At 39.8% G+C, this 13,317-nt stretch overlaps 1 pseudogene; it reads left to right on the plus strand.

Moving 5' to 3' along the window:
* The first annotated feature begins 2,907 nt into the window (after positions 1-2,907).
* The window catches only part of LOC107553843 (receptor-type tyrosine-protein phosphatase eta-like), a 35,275-nt pseudogene continuing 24,865 nt past the window's right edge, over positions 2,908-13,317 (plus strand).

Raw genomic sequence — 13,317 nt, forward strand, 5'->3', positions numbered from 1 at the left:
GAATGAAAACGAGGCTGTGAGGGATAGAAGTACTGTGGATACAATCAATGGATTGTACTGTTGTTTAACAACGGTCAGCTGAGCAAATGTCCTTACATAAATAAAAAACTTTCTGTACACAAAAACTCCATAAAATAGTTTTAAAATTTGAGTTGTATGATCTAGGACCTTTATACAGTATGTGCCATTTCATCCTCGTTAAATTCAATATGGCTTCAAACCTGACTAAGTGTGATCACACTTTTACTTTTGTATGACGAATTTGTATGATGATAGTCAAAATCCAGTAATTTCAATAGTAATCCAGACGCAGTGCTGGGTAGATTACTTGCCAATTGTAACATGTTACTGATTCCAAATTGCATGGCAAAAATTGTATTAAGTAACAATACATTACACACTTTAGATGATATAATCCAGGGGTTTTCAACCTTTTAGGACATGCGCCCCCCCAAGTTGGTCTAATTTAAATAAACTGACAAGACTTAAAACACGTGAGAATTAAAAACTTTCTCGAGGAAGCAGCACTGGCCTGATCGTTAAGATAGTTTTGGGGGGCTAAGGTGACAGATATGGGGGCTGAAACCCACCTAAAAAGGGCTTAGAACCACCCCTGGTATAGCGTGCGTAATTATACTGAAACATAAATATATAACCAGTTTACCTGATTCAATGTGATGGCTGAGCCTGTTTCTGAGATAACAACATGCCAATCCTTGGTTGGATTTCTGACACGGCTAATTGTAAATCATATTACACAGTCAATAAGACTGACCAGGGTTGCCAGGTTTTCACAACAAAACCCTCCTAATTGCTACTCAAAACTAGCCCAAAACTACAAAACGCGGCAAGTGTTAAAGTAGCCCAATTCCACGGGAAAACCGCGGACTTGGCAACACTGAGCGTGACTGATACTCGAGCCAACTCTGCTCTAACTGTCGACTAGCAGTGGGAGTCAGATTGCCCCCTAGTGGATGGCTAAAGATTTGTTAACTCATATTCATAATTTCTCAAGAGAATGTCTCTAAATTAACTAATGCTCGTGCCCCCCTTGACAGGTGCTGGCGCCCCCCTAGGGTTGAAAACCCCTGATATAATCCGACTACTTATTGATTACTTTTAACCTTACTCGTTTAATTGTAACACTTCTTAAAATTACAATTATTTTTATAAATTTAGTGGTCAAATTCTGTCTGTCAGAAATGTGGGATGTATGAAGGGCTGAAGACAAAGATAAAGAGTAGGAGTCTTTAATGAATTCCCAAAACACACTGAAGGTCAATATAAGTCCACAACAGCAAAGAGACCGGACAAACACTGGGGAAGAACACAACGTTTAAATACGGAAACTAACAAAATAATTTAACTAAACAGGTGCAAATGATGACTAATCAGACACACAAGGGGAAACTAGGTCACAGGGCTAGAATGAAAAACCAACAAAACAGAAACCATGATAGAATGCCCCCTCCTGGAAGGTGTGACCTTGAGTTCCGGAGAGTCCATGAAAAAAGACAGTAGTGAGCGAAAGCATGGCGACCATGGACAGAGGACAGGAGATGGAGGGATGGAGAATGGAGCAAGCAGGACCAGGGGGGCAACGATGGAGGAAGGAGCCAGGGAACAGGCGAGAGTAGGAGGAACCGAAAGGTGGAGGTCCAGAGCCCAGCCAGGAAGGCAACGATGGAGAAAGGAGCCAGGGAACAGGCGGGAGTAGGAGGAACGGAAAGGTGGAGGTCCAGAGCCCAGCCAGGAAGGAGGCCCGAGGTGGAGTCACAGGAAGGAGGAGCCATGGTGGTGTCCTGGGAGGAGAAGCCAGGGGAGCGACCTCCTGTGACGGAGCCGGTGGAGTCGATGGGTTGCTGGGCTGAGGTGGAGTCAGGGATCCAGTGGTTGGAGGTAGAGACAGGGGATCCTCATCCCGTCATCAAGCGGAGCTGGTGACTGGAAGACCCAATGCGAACCCACATAGGTGATGGCAGGCTGAGGGTGAGCTGAGGGGATGACAGGTGGTAGCAGAGACAGGACTTGGAGACAGGAGTGCTTGGCTGGCATGGAAGGTGGATGTAAGATGGATGCTTGCCCAAGGTGGTGCCAGAGGGACGAGGAATACCGGCGGAGCAGGTAGGATAACAGGCCATGGCAGAGGTGGAATTTGAGATACAGTGGGTGGAAATAGAGACAGAGAAACCTCACACTGAGGCAGAGCTGAAGACTGGAGGGCCTGAGGTGAACTGGCAATGGCAATTTTATTTATATAGCAACATTACAACCCAAGTTGTATTATCCCAACCCAATGTGCTTTACAACAAAAAGAATAAAAAAACACATTACTAAAGAAATTAAAACAATAGAACAGTAAAATAGCAATAAAATATAAGAGAAGCTTTAACATTGATTGTATGCCTTATCAAACAAATAAGTTAAGGTTTCAATAAGATTTAGGGCTGGATGGAACAAGCGGAGAAACAGAAGATTTAGGGATGGAGGGAACCAGCAGAGAAACAGACGATTTAGGGCTCGGTGAAACCAACAAATATTCAGAAGGCTTAGGGCTGGACAGAGACATCGAAGACGAAAGGCAAGAATTAGAGTAGTAGAGAGGGTCAAAAAGAGAGAGCAGATCTACAGAGGCCAGCTGCAGCTCACCCTCCGTGGCGGGGATGTGGGTGGGGGCCTTCCTCCATGCCCTCGTACTCTACTAAAACTCTGATTCTCACTGACGATGTGGCTGGCTCACACTCCTGGTCAGACTTTTCTTTGGGCTCGGGCTCCGGGGCGAAGATGGGCTCATTCTCCTCGGCTGGCTCCTTTAATCTCGGAAGATTCTGGCTCTGTGTCTGTGGAGGGCTCTGGCTCACACTCTGAGTTGTGTGGGGTTGAGAAAAGCCGCGGGGGGAACTTATCTGAAGATGATTTGAAGATCGGCTGCTCGGGAATATTGCGATCCATGAATGAAGATGGGGAGTATTTCTGTCAAAACTGTATGTAAAGGCACGGCGCTTCTGATCTTTGTCATTCTTCGGGTAAGAGGAGTTCTTTATTTTGCATAATATTAGTATGATGATTGATTGTTAAGATAAAGCACAAACAAACAACTTATGTTGTTCTTGTCATTGTGTTCAATTAAAAATTCTTGAAATAGTAGCCTAGGTCAATACGCGTATTTTGGCCAAATCTACAATATTATTATGTTTCACTTACCGGTTATATTTCCTGCTACGTACAGTGATCCTTAAAAATATTAAGACACTATTAAGAAACACTAACTAACTGCATTTCTTTAAGTATAAGAACAAGTGGCATTTATTTGAATAAAAAACACTAGAGAAGGCAACGAGTGTTATCACTGTGTCAGAGACACGCTAGCTTTCCCAAAGCAGATGAACTTAAAGTGGTTACAATCATCCAGGTTTAAATCGCACTCAAATTGATTTGATTTTGACACAATATTTACACTGAAGCTCGCAGGCGGCTATGGTAAGGGGCATGATATTTCCCGACCAGGTGCCGAGTGCTGCCAATCACAACACACACTGGCCCAGCTAACCGATCACAGCACACACTGGCCCAGCTAACCGATCACAGCACACACTGGCCCAGCTAACCGATCACAGCACACACTGGCCCAGCTAACCGATCACAGCACACACTGGCCCAGCTAACCGATCACAGCACACACTGGCCCAGCTAACCGATCACAGCACACACTGGCCCAGCTAACCGATCACAGCACACACTGGCCCAGCTAACCGATCACAGCACACACTGGCCCAGCTAACCGATCACAGCACACACTGGCCCAGCTAACCGATCACAGCACACACTGGCCCAGCTAACCGATCACAGCACACACTGGCCCAGCTAACCGATCACAGCACACACTGGCCCAGCTAACCGATCACAGCACACACTGGCCCAGCTAACCGATCACAGCACACACTGGCCCAGCTAACCGATCACAGCACACACTGGCCCAGCTAACCGATCACAGCACACACTGGCCCAGCTAACCGATCACAGCACACACTGGCCCAGCTAACCGATCACAGCACACACTGGCCCAGCTAACCGATCACAGCACACACTGGCCCAGCTAACCGATCACAGCACACACTGGCCCAGCTAACCGATCACAGCACACACTGGCCCAGCTAACCGATCACAGCACACACTGGCCCAGCTAACCGATCACAGCACACACTGGCCCAGCTAACCGATCACAGCACACACTGGCCCAGCTAACCGATCACAGCACACACTGGCCCAGCTAACCGATCACAGCACACACTGGCCCAGCTAACCAATCACAACACATTTCGTATTTCAGAAGGCGGGCCTTCATTTGATACAGGAACTATTCGAGCCGTTGTAATAATGTAAAATATGTGAAAAATAATGTGTTTGTTCACATGTACACCCCCAAAACAAGGACCCCTTTAAACTAATTTCTTAAAAAGATCCAGCCTATTAAAAATAAACAGATTGATTTATAGATTTGATAACATGATCCTCTCATGTTTCCCTCATATTTCTCACAAGGACAATAAAAGTATAGGACAGCTAAGTAAATGAATGTTTTTTTGGGGTTTTTTTTTTGCTTTGTGAAAAATAAGTGGTCTTTATTGAATTGAATGTGCACTTGTAGAGCTGTAGTCAAGTCCAGCTTTGTCGAGTCCAAGACAAGTCCAAGACCAGGACTAGTCGAGACCGAGTCCAAAGAGGTTCGAGTCCAAGTCAAGTCCAAGTCCAAAAGTTTTGAGTCCAAGTCAAGACCGAGTCCAAAGGAGATAAAAAAAGGATCCTCTTCAAGACCACATACTTAACTATTGATAATGTATGTGATGCGAGAGACAGCATATCTCCTATTCTAAGAAAATTATTTATAACATTATTATTTGTAATGATCAAAAAGCATGTGCAAAGTAACAACTCTGTAGGACAGGGGTCTCCTAACTAGATCCTGGAGGGCCAATGCCCTGCAGAGTTTAGCTCCAACTGGCCTTAACACACCTATCCTATTATAGCAGACATATCCACTGATTTATAATATAATATTAATTAAATGAAACTTAATGAGAGATCACTTTCATGACTGTTTCTTCACACACTTAAGTACACTTTAAAAAGTACCTTTTGTATTAATGTCAAATTCAAAGTTTTATTTTAAAGTACATTTTAAACCATTAAGTCTTTTGTCATTTATACACCTATTTTGATGTGTTGACTAGCGTAGCAAAGCACATGTAAAGTACTTGATATTCATTATAACTGTTTTTTATATTACATTTAAAGTTAATATATTTTAAATCTACTAAATCATCATGCACTAAGTCATCATTACAAATGTGTAATTATTAATATATTTAAATACATGACATTTAAGTTTCACTAGAAATTACATTAAAGTATATTTTAATTCACCATAAATGTTTGTAAGTACATTCGTATGGAAGCTCGGTTCTGCTTTATGTCTAACAATTGTGACTTTTTGTCTCGCAATTTTGACTTTTTTCATAGAATTGCATGATATAAACTCACAATTGCGAGTTACAAAGTCAGAATTGCGTGACATAAATTTGCAATTCTGAGAAATAGTCACAACTGTGAGATTTAGACTATGATCTGTTGAGAAATGATTTTGCCTGATCTGAATGGAAAGTAAGTGGAATTACTTGGAACAAATGCAAATGAGCTTGTTGCATGTTGTTTACTGAGGCAGAGCGCATGGGCATTTTGAATCACAATATCAACTGACTTGACAGTTTTCCAGTTTCTGATAAATGACAATTTTAGGCCATAAAATGTTTATTATGACTGCTGCAACATAGTTCAGGTTCTGAGCCAATTATAACAAATAATGTTTGGTTACTGAACATAATTTAAGGGTTACGAACTGCCTTCTGTCCTAAGAGTTGAACAATAAGATGTTGAAAAGAGCGGTGAAATTGGCCTTGCGTCCATATCAAAGGTTCAGTGTGAACCTGAGTCTCAAGCCAGACGGTCTGAGGTCACGGTGCTGGAAAGCTCAGTCTTAAGAAGTTTACTTCATTCTTTTCCTGTTATTCTCAACACTCGATCGCTTCGGCCACCCCGTTCTCCCGGCCCACAGGAAGTTGTACTGCTTTCAGGCCTGCTGTTCTGGCCAGTGAGTTCAGCACAACAACAGCATCTTAGAAGGTCAGGAATGTAAATAATGATCAAAAATCCAGAAGCAGCTTTTGAGTGGGCCTGATTGTTTAGCTCCGCTAAAAGGACCATTTTTGCCATTATGAATGGGCTCTTATTGTAGCTAAACTGAAATTTTATGTGACAATAATTCAATTTCTCTCCCATTTGTTTGGTCCAATGCATGTTCTTTTTTGCTTTTTTCACTTTTAACATATTTGTCTTTTTGGATATATTTTAAACTTAAATAAATATTTAGTATAAGTTGTGCACTTCTGGCATAATGTTGATTACCACAAAAATTAATTTCCATTTGTCCCTCACTGTTTCAATAGTATAGAGACAAGACATGAACAATATGTTTAATAATATAATTAAAGAAATAAATATAAAATATATAATTAATAAATAAATATATTATGCAATAAATAAGTACAATATTAATATAATGATATAATATAAAATATATAATTAATATATAATAACAGTTGAATTAAAAAACTGTATCAATAGTATGGAGACAAGACATAAACTATCTTTAATAATATAATTAAACAACAACATAATAATAATGATAATACTAATATATGGATATACTATATATAATGTAATAATATAGATATAATATAAAATATTTAATTAATACATATAAATAAATAAATAAATCCAATATTAATATAATAATAAATACAATATAAAATATATAATAGTTAATATTTAATAAAAATAATAATATATAATATATTAAATATAAAAATAATTAACATAAAAGTAAATAAAAATTACAATTAAATTAGTTATATTCAACTTTGTAGCCATAACAAAATAATGACTAAAACTGTAAAACAATTGTAAAATGACATAATGACTGTAATGTTGAGGAAAACATTAAAAAAAACATTTTTTTTTTACTATGCAATAATATACAGGTTTTAACAGATAAAATAAATGCAAGTGTTTTTATACCATTACATGCTTTACATTTTGGCTTTGAGAACTTCCAAAAATAGGTCCCATTCACTTCCATTGAAAGTGCCTCACTGTAACCTGCATTTTTGCATTTTGTAAAGAGTTGTAATTTTTGTGGTAATCAGCATTATGCCACAAATTACTTGAACTTGTACTGAACCCAGAATATTCCTAGCATTATAGCCGCAGTCTCCATTGAAACTAACTGCAGTCAGCCTGATTCTCTTTATGTGTCCAGCGGAAGTTAAACCATATGGGTTTGGATCAGCATGATGACAGTCATTTTGAAATGAACTATTCATGCATGGCTATGCTAGTGGTTTATTTTTTTGCCCTTGCTGTTACGTGTTTTCTCTTTAACAATTTGCATCTCTAAAGTTGCCAACTTCCCTTTCCTTCTCACGAAATCATTTTAATATGATGCAGGGTTATTTGGTTTATTGTGTATTTGGTTTGATAAGAGAGACATGTACTATTTTGCATGGTTAATTTATGAAAACTATACAAACCTGGAAAAACGTGTGGTTATAAATTAGCTTTCACAGAACAGATACTGTGTGTGTTGTTCATATCAATATTATACCATAAAGGATGTCATATTCCAGGCCAATAGCTTTTCAGCTGTTATTAATTGTAGTGGACGCAGGTTTGTGACAGAGCAAGTATAGGCTATATGATATAAGGATAGGGAAGTAAGATAATGTAAAAGCACTATATAAATGAAGGCGACTTGACGTAATGTAAGGAAGTTGTTGTTCATACAGGTTATGAAGAGCACTTTAAATAAATTGTCTATTAACTGGTGGAGCGGGTTTTAAGTGACTTAAGACTTAAGTAAATTATTTTTCAGCAACTCACACAATAGAGCGCACTCGAGTGTATGTACATTCTGTACTGTAATTGGCACTATATAGCGTAACGTTGTTGTAGAACATTGTTGTGTTTAATACATAATCATAAGCTTGTTTAGAAATGGTGACAAAAACTTGATTAAAAAATTACGTCTTTCTCGTTAAACGTCATTAAAATAAAACATTTTGAATATTAATTTTTATGAGCCCAAATATTTGAATACAATATTTCTGAAAAATGCCCATCCCTACACACACACACACACACACACACACACACACACTTATAAACAAAAGCACCATTATAAACTGGCAATCTTGGGTGGAGGTCAGGCAGGACAATATATAGAAATTGCATTGTGAATGTTGAGGAGTGGAGGGAATTGATAGGAAATGGCAACTTTGGGCTTTGGGTGCAGTTCTTCCTGAAACTTAACTGCCAAAAGCCCTGCTGAGTATACATTATATATCAAGAATAGCCATTAACTCTTATTTTTATTTCAAATCAATCTTGTTCTGCTGTGTGGACTGTGTGGAAAGTTGCTTGTTGGCAATAGATGATCATGGTTTTATATTTAACAGTGTATAGTAAATATTTAATTGCAATAGTGGGTAGTTTTTGGAAAGTTTCCCTCTCCGAGTTTCTGTCAGTGATTAGGTTCGTTGTTTTTGACAAGGAAGTTGGTTTGGTGATGTCATTACTCATTTGCTGTTTTACCTGTGATCAGGGCAGGACTTAGGGGGGCAGTGGCCCCTAGGCTTGAGGTTATGTTTGGGCCCTATACCTACACTACAAATGCCCTCAAATAGAACATCATTATGGAGTAACACAACATAGGCTTTGAGGTTCATAAATAGTACAATTAATATGCAACATGTCTAGGCTATAGTCAAAGTTTAAACGTAATATTAAATATTCATTATGATATAATAAACAGGATGTGTTCTCTCAGTTAAGAGATCAAAACCCTGAAATAACTTTGAGCAAAAAAAAACTAAAAAGAAACAGAGATGTTTTATGTCAGGTTCTTATTTAATCAATAAATTCAATCGAATAAAAATACATGCTGGCTATTAACAATCAAATGAAATCACTATCAACAAAATTCATAGATGGATTGTGCATAAATGTTAAGTTTAAATATAACATTTTAATGTAGAAATATTAAATGATTGCAAAAATGAAATAAGCTACTTTTTTAAATATGAAACTACAACCGCCAGTAGGTGACAGCAAGTGACTGTCGTAGTGAGTGAGTTTAATCAACCGATTCGTTTAAAAAGCTGATTCATTTAACTTTGCAAACGACTGTACTTATAGCCTGATTGAATCATTTGCTGGTCCGTGTAATGCTGAAGAACAAAACACTGATGTTCGGAGATGCAGCGTTTCTGCTGTTTGTTCTATTTTTTTTTCTGAAGGAGCAAAACGGAATTTTGTGTCTGAAAGTTACTCTGTAAGTTGTTGTTTATTGTACATTTGCGATCGTGCTGATATTGGAAAAAAAAACAGGACTCTTGTTTGTGTGATAGGCTAAAGGCTGATATATACTTCTGTGTCGGACCTACGCTGTAGCTTACGCATAGACGCACACCCATACGCCGTAGCCTGACGTGCACCTCTCCAAAAATCTAACAGTGCGTCAATTCTACGCAGACCGCAATCGCTGGGATTGGTCTGCTAGAACCCCTACCTCCATATATACTTTAGTTTTGTGTGTGTTTATATGCACTTTAATATATTTTAATGTTACACCTTCTTATATAAAATAAAACAAAGCAAAGAACAAGTGTCTTATCATTTATTATACTACATAGCATTATACATCAGTAGTTGTCCGCGACAAACTATGTTGAGCTGCCGTGGTACAAGTCCTTGTGCAGATTGAAAGAATGCCATCATCTCCTGTTCCGTTGTTGTCTCCTTTTTGTAGTTTTAAATAATGATTAAATGATTTGATATTTATTTGCCGCCATCACGGCTTTAATGCTTCTCCGACGAGCCGCTTCTTCTTCGGCTTTTGCCGTGGTACTGCGGGTTACACCAGCAACATGCCCGTGGACACTGCAGACTAGCAGTTTGCATGTGTACTGCACGCTGACGCGGACAACGACGCAGAAGTATAAATGAAAACTGACGCATAGCCTACGGCGTAAAGGCTACGGCGTAGGTCCGACGCAGAAGTATAAATCAGCCTTAAGTCCTATATCATAGACATAGGTATGTTATAAAAACAGAAACATTAAATTGCTATTTTTTATTTAAAATAGTTTTGATTACATTTCTTCCCCACTATGTGTAATGGCAGTAAGACGAGAGAGAGCGCTCAAAACTCATCAGATGATCGCATAATTTAGTGGAACATTAATATAGTAATATAGTATCATCTTCTGTAAAATGAGAAATGAGGGGTGAACATTTGAGAATTTATCATATCTTTCTAAATGTGTGCTCTTTGGGGCTAAAGGCTTAATGGAGCTGTTTAAAGTAGCCATGTGATAACAAACCAATTGGTGCAGACGTGTGTCCTTCTACTATATGAAATAATCATAAATACCAGTTTATGCTGTTTGATTGTGGCTTCAAAAGTCGTAGTTGTAAGCTGTAGCCCCAGTTGGCCCGTTTAGATCTTGCGTGCGCAGTGGAAATGCGGCTAATAATTTCTGAATTCTGACTGTCATATAAATCGAACACATCAAACAAACAAACGTAAATGGGCAAAGGCGGGGCCCCCTACAAGGCGGGGCCCATGGGCTGCAGCCCACTCAATCCCAATGGTATGTCCGGCCATGCCTGTGATATTCAGAGGAGAGCGTATCAGTGTTTGTACTCTAAAGCCAAGAGGGAAGAACTCAATTTCCATATGTGTTTTTTATGAAATGAGATTAGGAGTTCATTTGATATAATACTTCCCCTGAACATCCCTTTGAACAGTACTTCACCGTATTTCATTATTTCCAATGTCAGTAACTGCTTGGAGAAAAGCATGAAAGCATTCACAACATAAAAGTTCACTATCATCTACTTTAAAACAGATATAATTGTGATAAGGCAGCATAATCTGTTATCACTTGGCATTTTGCATGTTCTTGTTTTAATGAGCGGTTTAAAGAAACAAACACAGAAAAGGCAGCCTAGTGGTAAAACAGTGTATTGTAAACAGTGGCACACTTTGGAGTCTCTGTTGTAAGTTTATGGACCGAAGGGAGGCAAGCCTCCACTGTAAATTTTACCTGTGGGTGTCGCTGTTGGACAGTGTTACTTTATAAAAACGAGTGACTTTTAGACTTTTAATATCATATTTAGTCATATTTGCCTGTTTTATTTTTGAAATGTCGATTATTTTCTCATCCAACTTTTTGAGGAGACACTGCCTCCCTTCCCTCCTCGGAGGAAATGCCCCTGATATATATATATACAGTGGCGTGAAAAAGTGTTGGCCCCTTCCTGATTTCTTATTTTTTTGCATGTTTGTCACACTTTAATGTTTCAGATCATCTAACAAATTTAAATATTACACAACGATAATGCAAGTAAATACAAAATGCAGTTTTTAAATGGGGAAATTAAGGGAAAAAAGCTGTCCAAACCTACGTGGCCCTACGTGAAATATTAATTGCCCCCTCCTGTTAAATCATGAAAGAACTGCAATTAACCACATTATTTTAGAAATCTGAGTTAAATTTCACTAGCCACACCCAGGCCTGATTACTGCCAAACCTGTTGAATCAAGAAATCACTTAAATAGAACCTGTCTGACAAAGTGAAGCATGCTTAAATAGCAACACATTATGCCGCGATCTAAAGAAATTCAAGAACAGATGAAAATCAAAACAGTTGACAAAAGGATTATAAAGCCATTTCTAAGGCTTTGGGACTCCAGCGAACCATGGTCAGAACATCCAGCATCTTCACCTCCAAGATCGTCTGAGACCAGCCGCCCGGACAGCTGCTGCAACAATCGGTTTGCATAACCAAAGAATTTCTGCACAAACTGTCAGAAACTGTCTCAGGGAAGCTCATCTGCATGCTCGTCATCCTCATCGGGGTCTCGACCTGACTGCAGTTCATCGTCGTAACTGACTTGAGTGGGCAAATGCTCACACTCCATCACTTTGGAGAGGTGTTCTCTTCACGGATGAATCCCCGTTTTCACTGTACAGGGCAGACGGCAGACAGCGTGTATGGCGTCGTGTGGGTGAGTGGTTTGCTGATGTCAACGTTGGGGATCGAGTGGCCCATGGTAGTGGTGGGGTTATGGTATGGGCAGGCGTATGTTATGGACAATGAACACAGGTGCATTTTATTGGGATGTTTTTGAACAGGTGTACCTAATAAAGTGGCCGGTGAGTGTATACTGTATATATATATCAGGGGCGTTTCCTCCGAGGAGGCAAGGGAGGCAGTGTCTCCTCAAAAAGTTGGATGGTCCAGGTGTGTGTCATTAATTATCTTCATTTGCTCCAGTATTTAAGTCCTAATCTGTGCAGTCTGTCTCTGTTGGGTCTAACAAGTTATGTTCGTGTGTTATTCCTCATTCCTGTTGTGGATTTTCCCCTGTGTTTGTTCATTAAAAGACTGTTTAAGCCCAGAGAAAGTTCCTGTTCCCATGTTTAGCCCAGAGAAAGTTCCTGTTCCCACGTCCAGCTCAAGGGGGGCTCCTGTTCATGAGTTCAGCCCTGAAAGCCCAGAGGCTCACAAATGCCTGCCCTCCCACCCGCTCCTGCCTCCTCCTCCGCTGTTGTCTGGCAGCCCCTCTGCTCATTAATACAATGCAATAACGTGACGTGATTTGATTGTCGCACTATTCCTAATGTCATAGCATTTTAAAAATGGAGTGGCTCATTGTGCCAAGTAATTAGGCCTGCCCCTGACAAAATGTTTTTCTAGTCAAATAGTCGCACGTTTATATTAAATTAATTAGGCTAATATAATGACCTACTAAACCATCCTATAATATATAGGCCTAGGCATAATATAACCTATTAGGGCTGTCAAAAAAAATTCAAATTTCGAATATTCGTTGAATTAAAAAAAAAAAATCCACATTCGAATGCAAAAACTCCCGGATTGGAGCGTGCTCTGGAGTGGACTCTGTGAGCTCCCGGACTGGAGCGGGCTCTGGAGTGGACTCTGTGAGCTCCCGGACTGGAGCGGGCTCTGGAGTGGACTCTGTGAGCTCCCGGACTGGAGCGGGCTCTGGAGTGGACTCTGTGAGCTCCCGGACTGGAGCGGGCTCTGGAGTGGACTCTGTGAGCTCCCGGACTGGAGCGGGCTCTGGAGTGGACTCTGTGAGCTCCCGGACTGGAGCGGGCTCTGGAGTGGACT

This window comes from Sinocyclocheilus grahami, unplaced genomic scaffold (genome assembly GCF_001515645.1).
Source record: "Sinocyclocheilus grahami isolate Dianchi unplaced genomic scaffold, SAMN03320097.WGS_v1.1 scaffold483.1, whole genome shotgun sequence".
Taxonomy (NCBI): domain Eukaryota; kingdom Metazoa; phylum Chordata; class Actinopteri; order Cypriniformes; family Cyprinidae; genus Sinocyclocheilus; species Sinocyclocheilus grahami.